Raw genomic sequence first — 22,365 nt, 5'->3', positions numbered from 1 at the left:
GTGTGGTTTTATAGCCAACTGTGTTTTTTAATTATTTAGCATCTCATTACTTAGCACAAGACGGATTTTCTTGTAGAGATTGAATTAATGACACCAGTTAATTACAATTCTTTTCATCGTGGGCAGGTCACGCATTTATTGCGCATTTTTAAGAGAGCAGATTTATGGACTGAGGCTCAAAAGTTCTTTCGACAAGAAAACAAGCCATTCTTTTTGTAATAGTTATCTATTGGTGGGCTCCTGTGGGCACGTGGGACACATTAAAAGTCTGGCATATATGATGGAGTTTAATTTATGGACCAAGAGTATTTTTAATGTTCCTTTTGTGTTTATTGCTGATGTGCCGGTTAATCTCCCGTCCATCGTAAAATAGCTTGATTGTGTTTTACAAAAGCCTTTTACATGCTTACATAGTACACAGGACTATGGTCCTGCATCATAAAGTTTCCAGCTAGATAAATGCATTCATGCTGCCTGTTCAGACTAAAGACGTAAAGTACAAGACATGAATGTAGAAGTGTGGTGCAAAGCACACATGGTGAGTGTGTGTCATTGCAGTTTGTATTTTAGTAAAAAGCACTCCCTGATTAAATATAATAAAACTTCCGGTCTGAAAAGTGCATACAAACTGAGGAGCATATTTATCAAGGGTTTGCACCAGCCTCATAACACGTAGTGTTACGAAAGGCCGGCCCAATCAGTAAGTCATACTTAAGAAACAACACTATTGCACTATTGAACTTTTACAGAAATTACAAGCACAAGTACTGGATAAACGTCCAGTGATAGTAGACCTTCATGGAATGTTCATCAATGTTCTTGTACAATTTCCAGAAAGTGCACGTGATACGTGAAAGATGTTATACATTATGAAATAACCAATATGAAATGTAACCAAGGTATGGGATCGGGCTATACCTACAATCACAGTTTGAACTGTATTATGCTAAATAAATGGTGAAAGAATCAAAGCATATCAGTACAGATTCACCAACAAGGCACAATCACATACATACATGTAAATACAGAAAGTGTTGTGTACAGGTCTATAGGACAAAGCCCCTTATTTCAACAACAAGTTGTTCCTTACAAAAGAGAGCTACATTGCAATGCCCACGTTTTAAACTGAGTTTAGCAAGACAAATTGCCATGGAAAAAGCCTTAGGTATTGTATGAACACATTGTAAATAGCCATGTTACATGTCAGATAATAGTTACATTTACTAAGTAACTAGACATGCACACTTATGTTAACTAATCTAAGCCTGTGTAACCGTCATGCAGGCAAGTAATGACTAGGGATGGGTGAAGAATTCTGTTCCACTGGCGGAGTTCGTGGAGTTTTCCGCACTCCATGCGGAGTTCTGAAAAACTCTGCAAAATGATGCAGAGCTGAGTTTTTCTCTTGCTTGTCAACGTTAAGTTGGCAAGCGCGAGCAAAAGAAATCACTAATTTGGCGAGCATGAGTGAGTCATCTGAACACGAGAAGTCGAGGTAGATCACTATCACTCACAATGAGAAAGCTGCCGCTCGTGTTGAGGAAGCTGCCCCTCGAGTAGAAAATCTACTCGAGGGGCAGAAAGAAGTAAGCACCCTTTGGTGCTCCAGGTGATGCCGCTTGCACTGATTTTACAGCACGCGAGAAACTCCTGCACTGAAAATAAGTGCGAACATCATGTCTTACCCAGACTCCGCCGCTTAAGGAACTCCGCATAGCACGGCTGAGATTTTTTGGCACTTCTCGGATTTCCGCATAGCAGAACTCCAAGAACTCCGCCCAGGCCCTGTAATGACATTATAGTTGAAAATAGAATTAATGTATGTGTGATTGTCAAACCTATTGCCACTGTCACTACCCATACAGCTTAAAATGTATCCAACAAAACTAACCTCACCACCCCCCAGTAATGAAAAATTAGCCACTCCAGATTTCTCTCAATTATAGTTCTAGTTTATTGCTTCTTTTGGCAGAAGTAAACAGATGGGTTTCACCTCATGCAACGTCTTTATCACCTAGCTCTCAGTCCGTTTTCAATGCCTTTTTTAAAAACATGTCACACTGGGCGCTACCATAAAATCAAAGAAAATACTTTCAATTGGATTTCATGCACTGAACAACCATTGTAAACAATCTATTCACACCTCACAAACAATTGTATTATGTATGTTTGTAGGACACGTTGATCCTAACTCGGATACATTGCAAACATATTGACTGAAATTCTCCTTTAGCTCGGACAAATAGCCTAACTTTTACATCATAGTAATCTTCTGGCAGAACATGAAAATTGGCATGTAGATGTATTGTATGTCTTACACCATGAACAAAATGGGCAATGACCCATATAGGTTAAACATACATGTGTAAAGTAGTGTTCAACAGTACCTAACACACACAAGTTAAAAGTGTAAGATATTTGTAAGAGTTTGCCTGCATACATAACCCACATAGTTTTATGTATGTTTAAGTAGCTATGTGCTAAATCATTGAATGTTGTCTTTTTCCCTTTTTCAGGTGAACAAGGATATGGTTTCCAGCCATGGATCATGATCCAATTTCATAAACCCCAGACAGATGGCCTGAAAAAATACAACTCAGCTCTGAGCAAAACACAAAGGGCCTGATTACGACCTTTGCGGAGGGCATTACTCCGTCCCAAATGTGACGGATATCTTGCCTGCTGTATTACAAGTTCCATTATATCCTATGGAACTTGTAATGCGGTGGACGGGATATCCGTCACATTTGGGACGGAGTAATCCCCTCCGCCAAGGTCATAATCAGCCCCAAAATGTCGTGGAGCAAATGTTTGGGGCGTTAAATTCCTGTTTCCGTTCCCTGGCCAAATCATTTGGAAGACTTCTTTAGTTATCTCCTGTGGTCTTCAAAATCATTGTGCAATATTTCATAACATCTGTTTCAAAACAAACATGACAGGGGATTCTGAGATTGCCATCCCACAGGAACATAAGGAGAATGATGGATCTGAAGCAGATATAGAGCACACAATGGCATTTCATGTGAGACGGGACCAAATTGTAGCTGATTTTTTTTTCTTAATCTTCGTACAATAGTATGTCTCTGTGAATTTTGAGTTGTAAAAAAAACCACTTGTCACACATTAAAAACTGTTCATGTTTGCATTATTACAATTTGTCTGAAAATGTTGCCCTAATTACTGCTACAGTCTTTCTTCTGGCAACAAGTCACATTTGTTGAACTTACATGTACCACCACACTGGCACAGGTATGGATTCCAAACCGCCACCAGACAAATATTGCTAGACTATGAAAGGTGTCCTAGTTGTACAACTCTTCACCAGAGGTGCATGCGGGTAACATACTGTATTCTCTCAAACTTGTTTGCACTAAGTGTACTGCATCCAGTAGCAGGCTTACAAATGATAACACATCTCAGAGGTTTTCACATGTGCTGAAAGGTCTAACCCTTCCTGCACCAAAAATAACTTGATTACAAGGCAGACACCCATGTACCATCATGGAATGGTGGCTGTATTGTGCAAGATAGCCAAAACTGTACCAGCCACAGGATAGGACAGGATTCCTACATATAAGGAGGAATATGGAGCATTCTGACCCTTTCCCTTTCAGACATTGCAGGCTAGCAAAGTGCTTTGCTGTGTTGTGTTGCATGTATGTATCATACATAGGGCTCTTTGTGTTCAGCACTGTGCAGATCCATGTGTACATCTGCAATTGTATCCATATTCATATATGTGTCATTCTTTAACCTTACTGATAAACTATATTGCTAAAAATCATTTAAGTATATTATTGGAGCATTGAATCTGAAGCTAAATCAGACATCATCAACATATGAGTTGGGTGGGCCTTAGCATTGCTGTAGCTGGGCCACTGAATGGCCCTTGCGTTGCTGTAGTTGGGACACTGTGTGGCCGTTTGCATTGCTGTAGTTGGACCATTGCTTGGCTCTTACCGTTGCATACGTTGAATTGCTGTAGTTGGGCCTCTGCGTGGCCATTTGCTTAGCTGTAAGTGTTACTGCATGGCTATGTGTCTTGCGGTATATAGGCCACTGCATTGGTAACATATGCATTGTGTGGCTATTTGCAGCGTACTATATAGGCCACTGTGTAGGTACATTGGTATAGCTTCAGACCTTGCGTGGTTTCTGAGAGAGTAGTGCATTAAGTAATGTCTTTTTGTGTAGCGATGCATGAGAAAAACTGTTACAAATGTCAGAAGCCTGCCTGTCGCACCCAGGAAATGTTGCAATGGGTGTGGCTGCATACCAGGATGTGCAAATATTATTTCACTTTCTGTTAGTGTCTGTTAGTTGGTGCTCATAGTTTAAGGAGTGCTGTGCGAGTTTGGTGGTTTTTGACTGTTTCTCTTGGAGTCTGTCTATTCTGTCACCATGAATTATGTTTTGAATAGATCTGTGCCTAAGTGTTTTTTTTTTTTACTTTGTAGTTTTCTTTGTATTGTGGGGTGTTTGTATAATTTGGGGTAGTTGTTAATTAGGTAGAGTTAGGTGTTTAAGGGCTGTTTTTGTTGTTATTGGTTTAGGTGTAGATAGGGCTTGTGCCATTTTGGCCATATCTGGGAAGGGGAGAAGGAACATTTTTACAGAGGGAGAGGTGGGGACATTGATCTGACTAGCCATGCACTACTTGCCATAGAAGCTGGCTACAGGAAGAAGGCTCAGCAAGGGATACCACCCCAAGGATCGAAAGGATCGATGGAAGAGGGCGCGGTAGGCCATGGAGAAGGTGGCCCATTAAGAGCAGCCAGTTTTGCAGCTGGAACAACATAGACTGGATGTGATATTCTGTGAGGTGTCCTGAACATGCTGGATTTGGACATCTGAGACCCCGTAGGGATGTACTGATTTACCATCAGCATGTAGTAATATAGATAACATAGGGCCTGATTTAGAAATCAGTGGAAGAGTTACTCAGTCACAACAGTGATAGATATCTCGTTCACCAAAATCTAAACCCCGTTATATGCTATGGGATTTAGATTTAGGTGGACAGGATATCTGTCACTGTGGTGATGGAGTAACCCATCTGCCAAGTTCTAAATTTGGCCCTTTGTTAAGGTACATATCAATATCAAAGTATATTTGCAATGTGTAAATGCCTTGTGACACACAAGGCAAGAGAGAGTGACTTCAGGTGGTAGGTGTATGAAACCGTCACACAAAGCAGCAAGCCTGCTATAAATGATGTGCTGAGTTATGGGGAGATAGCACTCAATGCTATGTAATGCAAAAAAAGCCCTCTGAGGGTTACTATTTAGCAAGATCTAGCACTGAAGGTTTGGGCTTGTAAATCGAAGAGGACTGTTAGTTTATTTCTGTTTTACCTCACTCGTGATATGAACACTGCACACTATGTAGCTCAATCAGTCCCTATGACTAGATTCAGAATGCATACTGTTATCCACACTGCACTAGTTATAAGGTTTGTGTGTGTTGCTGCAAGGCTAGTACGTATGTACCAAGGTGCACATTTATAAATATTCCATGCAGCACAACAAGGTACCTTGATGCACTGCGCGAAAGTGAAAGGGCAGGAATGCAGTCCTCTCTTTTTCAGAGCTGGCACACATTTAGCTGCCTAGTGCCAATACTTGCAACTTGTGTTGTGTTGTGCTGGTGCTGGCACACTTTTAGCTACCTAGTGCCAATGCTTGCTCCCTTGTTTCATGTTGCAATCAGTTCTTAGAACATCACATGCTTAATGCATGATTCTGGCATATGATATAAGACACTTCTGACCTTTCACCCCCCGGCATTTCAGCCTTGCTAGGTGACTAGCTATGTTCCATGATCTGAAAATGTATGTACATGTGCGTAAGGGTGCTAAATGTGTCATTACACTGTTAGGTCATAGTTCTTACTTTAGAATTGGAATTATGAGTAGTTGCTCTATTTTTAATGCAGTTTCTCAATTTTTGTTTTGGACATTACCCATTCACGCAAGGTGAAAATGATAGCTTCAAGGATACTGATGTGGAAAGTAAGTGTCATGACTACATGGTTATAACTTTGTGACAAATGCGTGTGATATATGATAGTTGTAACAGTGCAATGTGTATGTGTGAGGTATTCATCACCCGCCAACAAAACAACAACAACATATGTCAACAGATTATAAAACAAACAAGGAGGTGTGTTAATGTGAATGTTGTCTGAATATAGGTGTGGGTAAGTTATTCTGCAGTACCCCACTTGAATTATGGGGAAGGGATGGTATACCTGTGATAGTACTTCTGTGTCATACCTAGCAACACTTTGCATAGACATTCATGACAGTGTCAACAGGTTAGATATCACATTGCAATCATTGCACAATAGATAGATGCTGAAAATGTGCCAGTTACATCCTAAATTTTGGTTTCTTGAAAACAACCAATGCAAAGGTAACATCGACATCTCAACGTGTGTTTCCGCGGGGCATGAGTAATTTGAATGTAATCCAAACATTCACTCAGTATTACCACGTACCAGAGGTATAGCTGTTGCAATCCTGTCTCAGGGGTGACTGAACATTCATCAGAGATGTCCATGTCAGACCTTGATAGACTGGACTGACAGTGGATCCATTACACTGATGCCCTAGAGGCTGTGTAGATGTAGGGCAGCTAATATATCAATCCAAGGTTTGCTTGAAAACAATAGCTCTCATCCTGTCTAATGCACATTGTGAGGGCTGATGTCCACATGGCAGGGAACTTGTGCTGTGGCCTAGTGGTTGTACCGTAGAATGGCAGCCTGCATATCTCAGTCCTAAATGTATCTGAAGAGCACAGATTGGCAATATCATTGTTGTAAAACCTATGCAGCTCCAGTATGCCTCACTGCATTTAACCCCTTCGCTGCCAGGCCTTTTCCCCCTCCTGTGCCAGGCCTCTTTTTGCCTATTTGGGGCAGTTTGCGCTTAGGCCCTCATAACTTTTTGTTCACATAAGCTAACCAAGCCAAATTTGCGTCCTTTTTTTCCAACATCCTAGGGATTCTAGAGGTACCCAGACTTTGTGGGTTCCCTTGAAGGAGGCCAAGAAATTGGCCAAAATACAGTGAAAATTTCGTTTTTTTTAAAAAAAATGGAAAAAGTGGCTGCAGAAGAAGGCTTGTGGATTTCCCCCCGAAAATGGCATCAACAAAGGGTTTGTAGTGCTAAACTCAGCAGCTTCCTAGCTTTCAGGAACAGGCAGACTTGAATCAGAAAACCCAATTTTTCAACACAATTTTGGCATTTTACTGGGGCATACCCCATTTTTGCAATTTTTTGTGCTTTCAGCCTCCTTCCAGTCAGTGACAGGAATGGGCATGAAACCAATGCTGGATCCCTAACCATTTCTGAAAAGTAGACAAAATTCTGAATTCAGCAAGGGGTCATTTGTGTAGATCCTACAAGGGTTTCCTACAGAAAATAACAGCTGAAAAAGAAAAATATTGAAATTGAGGTGAAAAACACATCAATTTTTCTCTATGTTTTACTCTGTAACTTTTCCCTGCAATGTCAGATTATGGAAAGCAATATACCGTTACGTCTGCTGGACTCCTCTGGTTGCGGGGATATATAGGGCTTGTAGGTTCATCAAGAACCCGAGGAACCCAGAGCCAATAAATGAGCTGCACCCTGCAGTGCGTTTTCATTCTATACCGGGTATACAGCAATTCATTTGCTGAAATATAAAGAGTAAAAAATTGCTATCAAGAAATCCTTTGCATTTCCAAAAAGGGCACAAGATAAGGTGCTGAGGAGCAGTGGTTATTTGCACATCTCTGAATTCCGGGGTGACCATACAAGCATGTGAATTATAGGGAATTTCTCAAATAGATGTCTTTTTTACACACTCTCCTATATTTGGAAGGAAAAAATGTAGAGAAAGACAAGGGTCAATAGCACTTGTTTTGCTAATCTATGTTCCTCCAAGTCTCCCGATAAAAATGATACCTCACTTGCGTGGGTAGGCCTAGCGCCCGCGACAGGAAACGCCCCAAAGCGCAACGTGGACACATCGACAATTTTGGGAGAAAACAGAGGTGTTTTTTGCGAAGTGCCTACCTGTAGATTTTGGCCTCTAGCTCAGCCGGCACCTAGGGAAACCTACCAAACCTGTGCATTTCTGAAAACTAGAGACCTAGGGGAATCCAAGGAGGGGTGACTTGCGGGGCTCGGACCAGGTTCTGTTACCCAGAATCCTTTGCAAACCTCAACATTTGGCTAAAAAAACACATGTCCCTCACATTTCTGTGGCAGAAAGTTCTGGAATCTGAGAGGAGCTACAAATTTCCTTCCACCCAGCGTTCCCCCAAGTCTCCCGATAAAAATGATACCTCACTTGCGTGGGTAGGCCTAGCGCCGGCGACAGGAAACACCCCAAAGCGCAACGTGGACACATCCTAAATTTTGGAAAAAAACAGAGGTGTTTTTTGCGAAGTGCCTACCTGTAGATTTTGGCCTCTAGCTCAGCCGGCACCTAGGGAAACCTACCAAACCTGTGCATTTCTGAAAACTAGAGACCTAGGGGAATCCAAGGAGGGGTGACTTGCGGGGCTCGGACCAGGTTCTGTTACCCAGAATCCTTTGCAAACCTCAAAATTTGGCTAAAAAAACACATGTCCCTCACATTTCTGTGGCAGAAAGTTCTGGAATCTGAGAGGAGCTACAAATTTCCTTCCACCCAGCGTTCCCCCAAGTCTCCCGATAAAAATGATACCTCACTTGCATGGGTAGGCCTAGCGCCGGCGACAGGAAACACCCCAAAGCGCAACGTGGACACATCCTAAATTTTGGAAAAAAACAGAGGTGTTTTTTGCGAAGTGCCTACCTGTAGATTTTGGCCTCTAGCTCAGCCGGCACCTAGGGAAACCTACCAAACCTGTGCATTTCTGAAAACTAGAGACCTAGGGGAATCCAAGGAGGGGTGACTTGCGGGGCTCGGACCAGGTTCTGTTACCCAGAATCCTTTGCAAACCTCAACATTTGGCTAAAAAAACACATGTCCCTCACATTTCTGTGGCAGAAAGTTCTGGAATCTGAGAGGAGCTACAAATTTCCTTCCACCCAGCGTTCCCCCAAGTCTCCTGATAAAAATGATACCTCACTTGCGTGGGTAGGCCTAGCGCCGGCGACAGGAAACACCCCAAAGCGCAACCTGGACACATCCTAAATTTTGGAAAAAAACAGAGGTGTTTTTTGCGAAGTGCCTACCTGTAGATTTTGGCCTCTAGCTCAGCCGGCACCTAGGGAAACCTACCAAACCTGTGCATTTCTGAAAACTAGAGACCTAGGGGAATCCAAGGAGGGGTGACTTGCGGGGCTCGGACCAGGTTCTGTTACCCAGAATCCTTTGCAAACCTCAAAATTTGGCTAAAAAAACACATGTCCCTCACATTTCTGTGGCAGAAAGTTCTGGAATCTGAGAGGAGCTACAAATTTCCTTCCACCCAGCGTTCCCCCAAGTCTCCCGATAAAAATGATACCTCACTTGCGTGGGTAGGCCTAGCGCCGGCGACAGGAAACACCCCAAAGCGCAACGTGGACACATCCTAAATTTTGGAAAAAAACAGAGGTGTTTTTTGCGAAGTGCCTACCTGTAGATTTTGGCCTCTAGCTCAGCCGGCACCTAGGGAAACCTACCAAACCTGTGCATTTCTGAAAACTAGAGACCTAGGGGAATCCAAGGAGGGGTGACTTGCGGGGCTCGGACCAGGTTCTGTTACCCAGAATCCTTTGCAAACCTCAAAATGTGGCTAAAAAAACACATGTCCCTCACATTTCTGTGGCAGAAAGTTCTGGAATCTGAGAGGAGCTCCAAATTTCCTTCCACCCAGCGTTCCCCCAAGTCTCCCGATAAAAATGATACCTCACTTGCGTGGGTAGGCCTAGCGCCGGCGTCAGGAAACACCCCAAAGCGCAACGTGGACACATCCTAAATTTTGGAAAAAAACAGAGGTGTTTTTTGCGAAGTGCCTACCTGTAGATTTTGTCCTCTAGCTCAGCCGGCACCTAGGGAAACCTACCAAACCTGTGCATTTCTGAAAACTAGAGACCTAGGGGAATCCAAGGAGGGGTGACTTGCGGGGCTCGGACCAGGTTCTGTTACCCAGAATCCTTTGCAAACCTCAACATTTGGCTAAAAATACACATGTCCCTCACATTTCTGTGGCAGAAAGTTCTGGAATCTGAGAGGAGCTACAAATTTCCTTCCACCCAGCGTTCCCCCAAGTCTCCCGATAAAAATTATACCTCACTTGCGTGGGTAGGCCTAGCGCCGGCGACAGGAAACACCCCAAAGCGCAACGTGGACACATCCTAAATTTTGGAAAAAAACAGAGGTGTTTTTTGCGAAGTGCCTACCTGTAGATTTTGGCCTCTAGCTCAGCCGGCACCTAGGGAAACCTACCAAACCTGTGCATTTCTGAAAACTAGAGACCTAGGGGAATCCAAGGAGGGGTGACTTGCGGGGCTCGGACCAGGTTCTGTTACCCAGAATCCTTTGCAAACCTCAAAATTTGGCTAAAAATACACATGTTACTCACATTTCTGTGGCAGAAAGTTCTGGAATCTGAGAGGAGCTACAAATTTCCTTCCACCCAGCGTTCCCCCAAGTCTCCCGATAAAAATGATACCTCACTTGCGTGGGTAGGCCTAGCGCCGGCGACAGGAAACACCCCAAAGCGCAACGTGGACACATCCTAAATTTTGGAAAAAAACAGAGGTGTTTTTTGCGAAGTGCCTACCTGTAGATTTTGGCCTCTAGCTCAGCCGGCACCTAGGGAAACCTACCAAACCTGTGCATTTCTGAAAACTAGAGACCTAGGGGAATCCAAGGAGGGGTGACTTGGGGGCTCGGACCAGGTTCTGTTACCCAGAATCCTTTGCAAACCTCAAAATTTGGCTAAAAAAACACATGTCCCTCACATTTCTGTGGCAGAAAGTTCTGGAATCTGAGAGGAGCTACAAATTTCCTTCCACCCAGCGTTCCCCCAAGTCTCCCGATAAAAATGATACCTCACTTGCGTGGGTAGGCCTAGCGCCGGCGACAGGAAACACCCCAAAGCGCAACGTGGACACATCCTAAATTTTGGAAAAAAACAGAGGTGTTTTTTGCGAAGTGCCTACCTGTAGATTTTGGCCTCTAGCTCAGCCGGCACCTAGGGAAACCTACCAAACCTGTGCATTTCTGAAAACTAGAGACCTAGGGGAATCCAAGGAGGGGTGACTTGCGGGGCTCGGACCAGGTTCTGTTACCCAGAATCCTTTGCAAACCTCAAAATTTGGCTAAAAAAACACATGTCCCTCACATTTCTGTGGCAGAAAGTTCTGGAATCTGAGAGGAGCTACAAATTTCCTTCCACCCAGCGTTCCCCCAAGTCTCCCGATAAAAATGATACCTCACTTGCGTGGGTAGGCCTAGCGCCGGCGTCAGGAAACACCCCAAAGCGCAACGTGGACACATCCTAAATTTTGGAAAAAAACAGAGGTGTTTTTTGCGAAGTGCCTACCTGTAGATTTTGGCCTCTAGCTCAGCCGGCACCTAGGGAAACCTACCAAACCTGTGCATTTCTGAAAACTAGAGACCTAGGGGAATCCAAGGAGGGGTGACTTGCGGGGCTCGGACCAGGTTCTGTTACCCAGAATCCTTTGCAAACCTCAAAATTTGGCTAAAAAAACACATGTCCCTCACATTTCTGTGGCAGAAAGTTCTGGAATCTGAGAGGAGCTACAAATTTCCTTCCACCCAGCGTTCCCCCAAGTCTCCCGATAAAAATTATACCTCACTTGCGTGGGTAGGCCTAGCGCCGGCGACAGGAAACACCCCAAAGCGCAACGTGGACACATCCTAAATTTTGGAAAAAAACAGAGGTGTTTTTTGCGAAGTGCCTACCTGTAGATTTTGGCCTCTAGCTCAGCCGGCACCTAGGGAAACCTACCAAACCTGTGCATTTCTGAAAACTAGAGACCTAGGGGAATCCAAGGAGGGGTGACTTGCGGGGCTCGGACCAGGTTCTGTTACCCAGAATCCTTTGCAAACATCAAAATTTGGCCCAAAAAACACTTTTTCTTCTCATTTCGGTGACAGAAAGTTCTGGAATCTGAGAGGAGCCACAAATTTCCTTCCACCCAGCGTTCCCCTAAGTCTCTCGATAAAAATGGTACATCACTTCTGTGGGTAGGCCTAGCGCCCACAAAAGGAAATGGCCCAAAACACAACGTGGACACAACATATTTTTTCACAGAAAACAGAGGTGTTTTTTGCAAGGTGCCTACCTGTGGTGTTTGGCCTGTAGCTCAGCCGGCCCCAGGGGGGGGGGGGGGCAGAAATGCCCTAAAATAAATTTGCCCCCCCAACCCCCACCCTCCCCCGCCGGGAGCGACCCTTGCCTACGGGGTCGCTCCCCCTGCGTGACATTGGCGCCAAAAAACAAATCCCCGGTGTCTAGTGGTTTCTGCCCCCTTGGGGGCAGATTGACCTAAAATTGGCCAATCTGCCCCCAGGGGGGCAGAAATGGTCTAAATACAATTTGCCCCCCCAGGGGAGCGACCCTTGCCTGATGGGTCGCTCCCCATCTCTAAAAAAAGAAACAACAAAAAAAAAAAAACACAAAAAAAAAATTGCCCTGGCGCCTAGAGTGTTCTGCCCCCCCCCCCCCGGGGGCAGTTTGGCCTAATAATAGGCCGATCTGTCCCCCGGAGGGGCAGAAATGGCCTAAAATAAATTTGCCCCCCCAACCCCCACCCCCCCCCCGGGACCGACCCTTGCCTACGGGGTCGCTCCCCCTGCGTGACATTGGCGCCAAAAAACAAATCCCCGGTGCCTAGTGGTTTCTGCCCCCTTGGGGGCAGATTGACCTAAAATTGGCCAATCTGCCCCCAGGGGGGCAGAAATGGTCTAAATACAATTTGCCCCCCCAGGGGAGCGACCCTTGCCTGATGGGTCGCTCCCCATCTCTAAAAAAAGAAACAAACAAAAAAAAAAAACACAAAAAAAAAATTGCTCTGGCGCCTAGAGTGTTCTGCCCCCCCCCCGGGGGCAGTTCAGCCTAATAATAGGCCGATCTGTCCCCCGGGGGGGCAGAAATGGCCTAAAATAAATTTGCCCCCCCACCCCCCCCCCCGGGAGCGACCCTTGCCTACGGGGTCGCTCCCCCTGCGTGACATTGGCGCCAAAAAACAAATCCCCGGTGCCTAGTGGTTTCTGCCCCCTTGGGGGCAGATTGACCTAAAATTGGCCAATCTGCCCCCAGGGGGGCAGAAATGGTCTAAATACAATTTGCCCCCCCAGGGGAGCGACCCTTGCCTGATGGGTCGCTCCCCATCTCTAAAAAAAGAAACAACAAAAAATAAAAACACAAAAAAAAAATTGCCCTGGCGCCTAGAGTGTTCTGCCCCCCCCCCCCCGGGGGCAGTTCGGCCTAATAATAGGCCGATCTGTCCCCCGGGGGGGCAGAAATGGCCTAAAATAAATTTGCCCCCCCAACCCCCACCCCCCCCCCGGGAGCGACCCTTGCCTACGGGGTCGCTCCCCCTGCGTGACATTGGCGCCAAAAAACAAATCCCCGGTGCCTAGTGGTTTCTGCCCCCTTGGGGGCAGATTGACCTAAAATTGGCCAATCTGCCCCCAGGGGGGCAGAAATGGTCTAAATACAATTTGCCCCCCCAGGGGAGCGACCCTTGCCTGATGGGTCGCTCCCCATCTCTAAAAAAAGAAACAACAAAAAAAAAAAAACACACAAAAAAAATTGCCCTGGTGCCTAGAGTGTTTTGCCCCCCCCCGGGGGCAGTTCGGCCTAATAATAGGCCGATCTGTCCCCCGGGGGGGCAGAAATGGCCTAAAATAAATTTGCCCCCCCCCAACCCCCCCCCCCCCCCGGGAGCGACCCTTGCCTACGGGGTCGCTCCCCCTGCGTGACATTGGCGCCAAAAAACAAATCCCCGGTGCCTAGTGGTTTCTGCCCCCTTGGGGGCAGATTGACCTAAAATTGGCCAATCTGCCCCCAGGGGGGCAGAAATGGTCTAAATGCAATTTGCCCCCCCAGGGGAGCGACACTTGCCTGATGGGTCGCTCCCCATCTCTAAAAAAAGAAACAACAACAAAAAAAAAACACAAAAAAAAAATTGCCCTGGCGCCTAGAGTGTTCTGCCCCCCCCCCGGGGGCAGTTCGGCCTAATAATAGGCCGATCTGTCCCCCGGGGGGGCAGAAATGGCCTAAAATAAATTGCGCTCCCCCCCAGGGAGCGACCCTTGCCTAAGGGGTCGCTCCCTTTGCGTGAAATTCACGCAAAGAAAAAACTCCCTGGTGTCTAGTGGTTTCTACCCCCCTTGGGGGCAGATTGGCCTCATCAAAATAGGCCAATCTGCCCCCAGGGGGGGCAGAAAAGGCCTTCCCGAAAATATGCCCCCCCTGGGAGCGACCCTTGCCCAAGGGGTCGCTCCCTTTTGTCAATAACAATAAAAAAAAAAAAAATCCCTGGTGTCTAGTGGTTTCTACCCCCCTTGGGGGCAGATTGGCCTAATTTTTCCCCAAGGGGAGCGACTCTTGCCTAAGGGGTCGCTCCCCACCTCAATAAAAAAAAATGAAAAAAAAAAATGGTCCCTGGTGCCTAGAGGTTTCTGCCCCCCCTGGGAGCAGATCGGCCTAATAAGGCCGATCTGCCCCCAGGGGGGGCAGAAAAGGCCTTTTAAAAAAAATGCCCCCCCTGGGAGCGACCCTTGCCCAAGGGGTCGCTCCCTTTTGTCAATTTCAAAGAAAAAATAAAAAAATCCCTGGTGTCTAGTGGGGTTTCAAAAGCCGGATTGCAAGCAATCCGGCTTTTGAAACCCTCGGAGGGACTTCAAAGGGAAGGAAATACTTTTCCTTCCCTTTGAAGCCCCTCCGGGCCTCCCAAGTGATTGAAAAAGAAATGCTTTTGCATTTCTTTTTCAATCGCGCTGGAAGCAACGAGGGAGGCCCCTGTGACACATCAGCGCGCGCTCGCGCGCTGACGTCACGGGGGGGGGTGGGGGGGGTCGGGGTGGAAGGGGAAGGTCTTCCCCTTCCATCCCCGACTTGGGGGGGGGAAGGGGGGTGCACGGGGGTGCGCTAGCGCGCCCCCAAGTTCCCCTGTGCCATGGACGAGATGATCTCGTCCAAGGCACAGGGGAACTGTAGCCTTGGACGAGATCATCTCGTCCAAGGCACCCAAGAGGTTAATACAAAGTCATTGGCTTATGTTTGGCCACTAGGACATACATACTTTATTTCCCATATATTGGCATATCAATGCCATCCTTGTGGCCAGTATCTTACCTATGTGGCATTTATGTTGAGCTTTCATGCAGTGCCACGCGGCAAGCCCCTTTGCTGCGCTGTGTGAAAGGAAAATCACTTACCTTAACACATCTCACTTAGGTCCTGCCTTGACCTTGTCCTCCTCTTGCATGATGCAAGACCAACACATACCCGGGCCATGGGTATTATTTACCATTGACACATCAGATTGAGTCAGGAGCACTGGTATGAGTGAAATGCACGGTTCCATATTGTGACTTAATAGATTGTTGTACACCTACACTGACCTTACTTGGGCTAGTTTGGAATACTGTAATTAGAGAAGTCATTGTAATGAAGGTATATTGTATATTTCACTATTCCAAGATTAGGTGTGGGTATCGACTGGCTCTCATGATTACATGACAATGTCAGTTACATTTTGTGATATGTAATGTACCTATAAAACTAGCCCTAATATGAAATATAATTTTCTCCCTAGGTCACATGACACCAAACATGGCTAAATCCTTAGATCTGAGATGGGCCTGGTATGGGTGCTTCTGCAAGGTAGCCCAGGCATTCAGTTAAATGGGCCACACTTATCAGAAGGCAAAGTCAGCTGGCATTTGTTTTACAACTGCATGGTCACAGATACAGAAGACCCCTGTGACTCCAGCATACTACTTTGCCACTCAACAACAAGTCAGGTCACAGTCCACTCCTGGACCCTCAGGTTGAACGTAGCTGCAAGGTATAGGACGAAAGAGGGATGGAAGTGTAGCTCCTTTAAATTTCCACATGTTGATTGTCTGACTATTGTGCTGTATGGACAGGAGGATGTCCAGAACAGAGAAAGAAGAGGCGAGCCAGTGAGAAATTCTGCTGACGTGCCAGGAGGCACTCGAGCTAATTGGTACTCAAATTTAGACCCTCGCTCTGGACATCCTCTTCCCAGCTTTTATACATCTTATATTAGTATTTTAAGTGGTCATAGTTATAGTTAGTGGTTAATGTGGCTTTAGAAATAGTTTAGGTTAGTTTTGTTTAACTAAGAAGTTTATATGTACTATAGTTTAGTAAGATTTATTATGGTAGGCTTTTACGTGGGTAGGGGAGTTAATGTTTTGTGTTTAAAATGTTTTTACAAATACCAAAAAGTTTTTTAAAAAATCAAAAAATATATCTCTATTTAGGCTTCTATGTGTAGACGATATATGTTTAAGATGTAGTTGATGTTGGTATTGTACTGACCTATGTGACTGGAGTGGGGAGGTCTTGTTTAACTTGTCATTTGTCAATAGTGGTTAAAATAGGTTAAGTGTTAGATTAGGTAATATAGGCTGGTGTTAATGATAGTCAGTGTAGACAAGTTATGGTTAGATGTTAGGCTTTACATTTCAAAAAGGTAATAATTGTTTTGTTGTTCGCATTTTATAATTTTTTTGTTATGAGTTGCCACTATTTTGTTAGGTGAGTACATGATGTTCAATTTGCCTGAGTACGTTGTAGTAAAAGTTTCCATTGTCAGAGTACTGGTGACAACTGTATGTTTTCCTCACATTAGAGTTATGTATTGGCTCATTTGCATACTTTAGACAGTGTAAGTGGGGCTCAGTATTTGATTTTACACACAGCACAACACAGGTAGTCTCCTTATTATAGAGTCCTGTGTGAAAGGGAGAGGGCAGGTAAGTGTTGGATTTCACATGATTTCACATGATACTACAGATCACTGTTTCCTGCCTGTGCTGGGACACAAACAGCTGCCTAGCACTAAAGCAACCACCCTTGTACCATAGTACAAGTGGGTCTGTGTTGTTGGCTGGTTTATATTTGTGCAGGAAGTGACATCTGCCTGGACAAAATCCATACTCGTTGGCACTTACTTCTTGCTCAGTGTGCCACATAATGCAGCACTCTTAGAAAACGCTAGCAACAACAACTTTTTTTTCATATAGCTCCCATACTCCCCTCACCTGGGAGGATATTGTATTGTTACAGGTTTCTTGGTCTGTCACTTATGCAAAATTGTATGTACAAATGATTATGAGCCTGATTTAGATTTTGGCGGAGGGGTTATCCTGTCCGCCCAAAAATAAATCCCATTATTCCCTATGGGATATATATTTCGGCGAACAAGATATCCATCACCATTGTGATGTAGTAACCCATCCTCCAAAATCTAAATCCAGTCTTTAATGTGTTGATTTGTGAATGTACTCAAACTCAACACATGTGAAGCCTCTCTGGGACAGAGTTACATAAGTAAGCTATTTTGATCTGTGTTACATTACTCCACATGTATCCGAATACCCAGAGCCAGACAAGGTGTCCTTGCATGCTTTGGTTACTGTCATTCAAGGTATTGGGTTCCCCTTCTGCCTCCTTTTGTAGCACAAGTAAAATACAATTCCATGATAACATGGGTATGAGTATCTGGCTAGTAGTGGTTCAATCATCCAGTGACATGTGTCAGTTTGTTTGTCCTCTTTCACCACAATCACTTCCAACTGTCCACATTAGCTTAGATCTCCTTTTTGATGTCCAACTATCCTATGCTTGGAGATTGCTAGACTTCTCAGTTAGGGAAGAAAGTTCCCTAATGGATTGCTCTCTGCCCAGTAATGTGTTCAGAATTCAGGTTAGGCATACTCATCCGAGGGTTGGGGAGAGCGGATTCTTCTTTGATACCTTTCTGTGAGTGGTGACATATTCACATTAGGTAATTATGTGGTCATATTTACTCTGCAACAATTATGCGGATCACTGAAACAGTGTTTTGGCTCACAAACCTCACACATCGCCTTTATGGGTGGTGAGTATTTGTGTACTTTGCAATAATCTCATTGTGTGTCCATCAAGAAAATTTAGCTTTTTGATTCACTCTCACGTTGCACAGAGAAACTATACATTGCTCATTGTACCATTGTAATGGATGTCATTGCTATAGGTGCACATTCAAAGACATCACGTGCAATTAACTTAAGATCATTCTTCTTCAGCTTCAACAAAGTGTTTTTTTAAGTTACATTATGTATGAAGACATTAGCGAATCAACCTGGCAAACCTCATAATAGTATTCTAAGCTTTTTACTAGAACGCACGTTTATATCCTCATATTCTAAATTGTGAGTAGTATATCTGTTTTACAATCAACACATAGGCCCTCATTATGACATTGGCGGTCTTTTTCGAAGACCGCCGTGTTGCGGCCGCCAGAAGACCACCTTTAAGGTGGTAATCCGCCAGCCACATTATGACACACAAACACAAAACGGACAGGAACCAGCCACAACCACAAGTCTGCCAGACCCAATGAAGGTAAAAAACTGTCAGACCCACCACCCTCCCTACTACGCCAGCAATAGACCACCCTCCAAATTATGACCCCACGAATCACCACAGCGGATATTCAACGGTGGCCAGCCATTGGCGGTGGAAGCCACAGCGGCGGAAATGGACACTCAATGCCACTTGAAGCCAACATTGGCCAGATCAAAAAACCCACACCTGACACATATGCACACACCCTACACCCCCACCAACAGCACTATAAAACACACCCCAACATAACTCACAATCCTTTGCAAACACAAAATGACTGCTACACCTTGCCAGGTCAAACCCTTAGAGAACTGCTCACACACACCAAATCTACCTATAAACCTGTCACGCATCACGCATCACACACCACACACCCTACCTCAGCACCTAACACCCTCTGCACAACACACACACCACACAATAGGCATGTCCCCACAAAAGCACCCCCTTTTTACTGATGAGGAGTTGCGGGTGACGGTGGAAGAAATCATCAGGGTAGAGCCACAGCTGTTTGGTGCACAGGTCCAGCAGATCTCCATTGCCAGGAAGATGGAGCTATGGCGGAGGATCGTGGACATGGTGAACTCTGTGGAACAATATCCACGCACAATGACAGTGACATTCGAAAGAGGTGGAATGACCTACGGGGAAAGGTGCGTTCCATTGCATCAAGGCACCAGGTCGCCATCATAAGGACTGGCGGTGAATCTCCACCTCCTCCCCCAAAGTTGCAGTATGGGAGTCTTGGCAATTCCGCATCCTGAGGGCCTCACAGGAGTTACTGGAGGGCTGGACACTGGTAAGTCACCATTACTAACCTACCTCCACTGATACCTGCAAGACATGCCACCCCCTTACCCTGACTTCCTACACCCCTCTCCATCCCATACAGTGCCCCACCCCAAAGACCACATCCAATTGTGTACCCCTGCATGCACTACCCACTGCAAGCACACACCTCCCAGCTCTGCATGCACACACAACAGCAATGCATGGACAGCATGTAGAACTACCAAACCCACAACCCATCACCATACACTACCAAAGGTGGGAGGACAACACCAAACCCATAGTGAAAGCCAGAAATGCGGAATATGTGACATACAATGAGCCTAACAAATCAATTACACCTCCACAGGTGCCCCAGCCAATGTCAGCGGCGAGCAGGTGCTACGGCAACCCAGTCCTCCACCAGAAGATCCCCTCAGTGATGACAGCAACACTGGATGTCCCGAGCTGGATGAAGTCCCTTGCCCATCTGGGACCACAGATCAGTCGGATTCCACATCCCACAGTCAGTCCACCACAGAGCCTCCCCCGACTCCAAAACCACAGCAGCCAGCCAACGTCTCCAAACCTCTGTCCCCAGGACACGTCGATCAATACTGTGCCTACCTGTACAGGGACCCTAGTCGACACCACACAGGCAAGACAGTGAAGGTCCAGGTGTAAGTGGGAGTGGGCACACCATTCAGGGGACACAGGTACAGGGGGCAGGGACAGTGGGAGGTCAGCTGTGCACCAGGGAGAGGCCAGGCCCAGGGAACCGATTGCCCAGGAGCCACTCACACATGTCCTGGGGACATGCCACAAATCCCATGACAGGATGGGCCAGGTGATCACCATCATGCAGGAGAACCAGCGGCTGCAAGGGGTAAACCACCAGGAGTTCATGCAGCAGTTGCAGCGCCTAAATGCCAACATGGCCTCCATTGTAGGGGTGCTGGGTGACATGGCCAACACCATGCGAGAGAACAGAGCACACCAGCAGCCCACTTTCACTAGCCAGTCCATTCAACAGCCATTAACATCTGCTGCAGCTAGTGAACAAGAGAATCAGCAACACCACCCACAGACCAACAGCACCCCTTCCTCTGTAGAAGGTGAACCACCCTGCTAACGTTCCCTGCAACCCAAACAGACACCAGAGACTGTTGCCAAGACCAAGACCACCGCCAAGAAATGAGCCCTCCAGAATGTCCCCTTGTGTACCACTGAGTCACCTTGTTCACTTTCGACTGCTGTTGCTCCTTTTCCTATGGCCCCATGGACACTGGACCTTTGCTACAAACCAACTGGGCTACTTCACTCAAGTTTTCGTCCACCATCACCCCATTTTATTGCACTATCCCTTCCTTTTTATCACTTCAATAAACACCATTGAACTCAACTGGAGTATTTGTGCTTTATCATACAGGCATTTGCCATGTATTGGACTGTTTTTTCATGTGCAAATGTCCTGTAAGGTGTGAACCCATCCAACAAATGTGTTTAAGCAGTCTATAGTCATCACATCAGTACACAGTTGCGACCACACCAACATCTGCAAAAAGGGAAGGCATAACTGACAGTCAATTGAAATGAAAATGTAGTTATTGGCATAACACAGCTGGCACACAGCACTTTACTGAAATGGAGACACGAACAGAATTACAGTCTTGCCTGAGTGTCATTGGAAGTACTGCTATATGATATGTGTCCTGTTGTCCACTTCCTCCTCGTTTTCCTCATCACTGTCTTCAGTGTCCTCTGCTGCCACAGGTTCATTGTCTCCCCCCTCCTGCTGCAGGTAGGGCACATGATGTCTGAGGGCCAAATTGTGCAGCATGCAGCAAGCAACAACTATCTGGCAGACCTTCTTAGGGGCATAGCATAGGGATCCACCTATTAAATGGAGGCACCGGAACCTGGCTTTCAGTAGACCAAATGTGCGCTCTACAACCCTCCTGGTACGACCATGTCCTTAATTGTACAGATTTTCAGCTCCTGTTCTCGGATTCCTCACAGGGGTCAACAGCAAGGACAGGTTTGGATATCCAGAGTTACCTGGAAGTAGTGAGGGACACACATCACTCATGCACAATGGCATGGAGTACAACTCCAGTTGGCATACACTGGCATACACTGTGTGAAGACTCAAGCTCACCTATGAGCCATACTCTGTGCCTCTGTAGACATGCAATCACCTGTGGGATGCTGATATTCTTCAATACATAGGCATCTTGCACAGATTCAGGAAACTTGGCAGTGACATGACAGATATATTGATCAGCAAGGCACTCCATCTGGACATTTAGAGAGTGGTAACTCTTCCTGTAGACCTGCTCATTTGCCTTTGGAGGAACCAAGGCAATATGGGTCCAGTCAATGGCCCCAATCACATGTGATATGTGTCCCATAGTGTAGAATCCAGCCTTCAGAGTGGGCAAATCTTCACTCTGTGGGAATGAGATGTAGCTGTTCATGTGTTTGAGCAAAGCAGACAAAACCCTACCAAGCACAATTAAAAACATTGGCTGTGACATTCCTGCAGCCAAGCTCATGGTCACCTGGAATTAACCACTTGCCAGGAAGTGGAGCACAGATAGTACTTGTACTACAGGGGGAATTGCTGTAGGGGTACGGATAGCAGGAATCAGATCTAGCTCCAATTGTTGACACAGCTCAGTAATTGTGGCCCTGCCCAGATGATCGGTGAGTATGATATGCCAATCCTCCAGTGTAACCAAGTCCACTAGGGGTCTGTACATAGCTGCTTGCCTCCTCCGCCTCTTATGCAGTGGTTGGTATCTAAGGCCCTCATTATGACATTGGCGGTAATTCCCACTTGCCCCCACGCTGACTGCTGCCAACTTACCGCCGCCACAGCGGATATCACATACACCAATCCGTCACTATTCAGCCACAGACACAATTCTGCCACACCAAAAGTCAGTGATAAACTGGTGGTATCAAAACCCACACCGTTACACCAACAGAACAACGCCCACCACATTAGGA

At 45.9% G+C, this 22,365-nt stretch overlaps 1 long non-coding RNA gene across 2 annotated transcripts in view; it reads left to right on the top strand.

The window, feature by feature from the left end:
* LOC138296343 (uncharacterized) overlaps nt 1–3,148 on the top strand; it is a 150,154-nt gene extending 147,006 nt beyond the window's left edge. For both annotated transcript variants that reach the window (XR_011203812.1, XR_011203814.1), the window contains one exon: nt 2,517–3,148. This is a non-coding gene — a long non-coding RNA (uncharacterized lncRNA). The remainder of the gene's footprint in view (nt 1–2,516) is intronic.
* Nucleotides 3,149–22,365: the final 19,217 nt, after the last annotated feature.

This window comes from Pleurodeles waltl, chromosome 5, assembly GCF_031143425.1.
Source record: "Pleurodeles waltl isolate 20211129_DDA chromosome 5, aPleWal1.hap1.20221129, whole genome shotgun sequence".
Classification (NCBI taxonomy): Eukaryota; Metazoa; Chordata; class Amphibia; order Caudata; family Salamandridae; genus Pleurodeles; species Pleurodeles waltl.
Note: the sequence above shows the minus strand (reverse complement) of the source record. Positions and strands in the feature narration are given on the sequence as shown.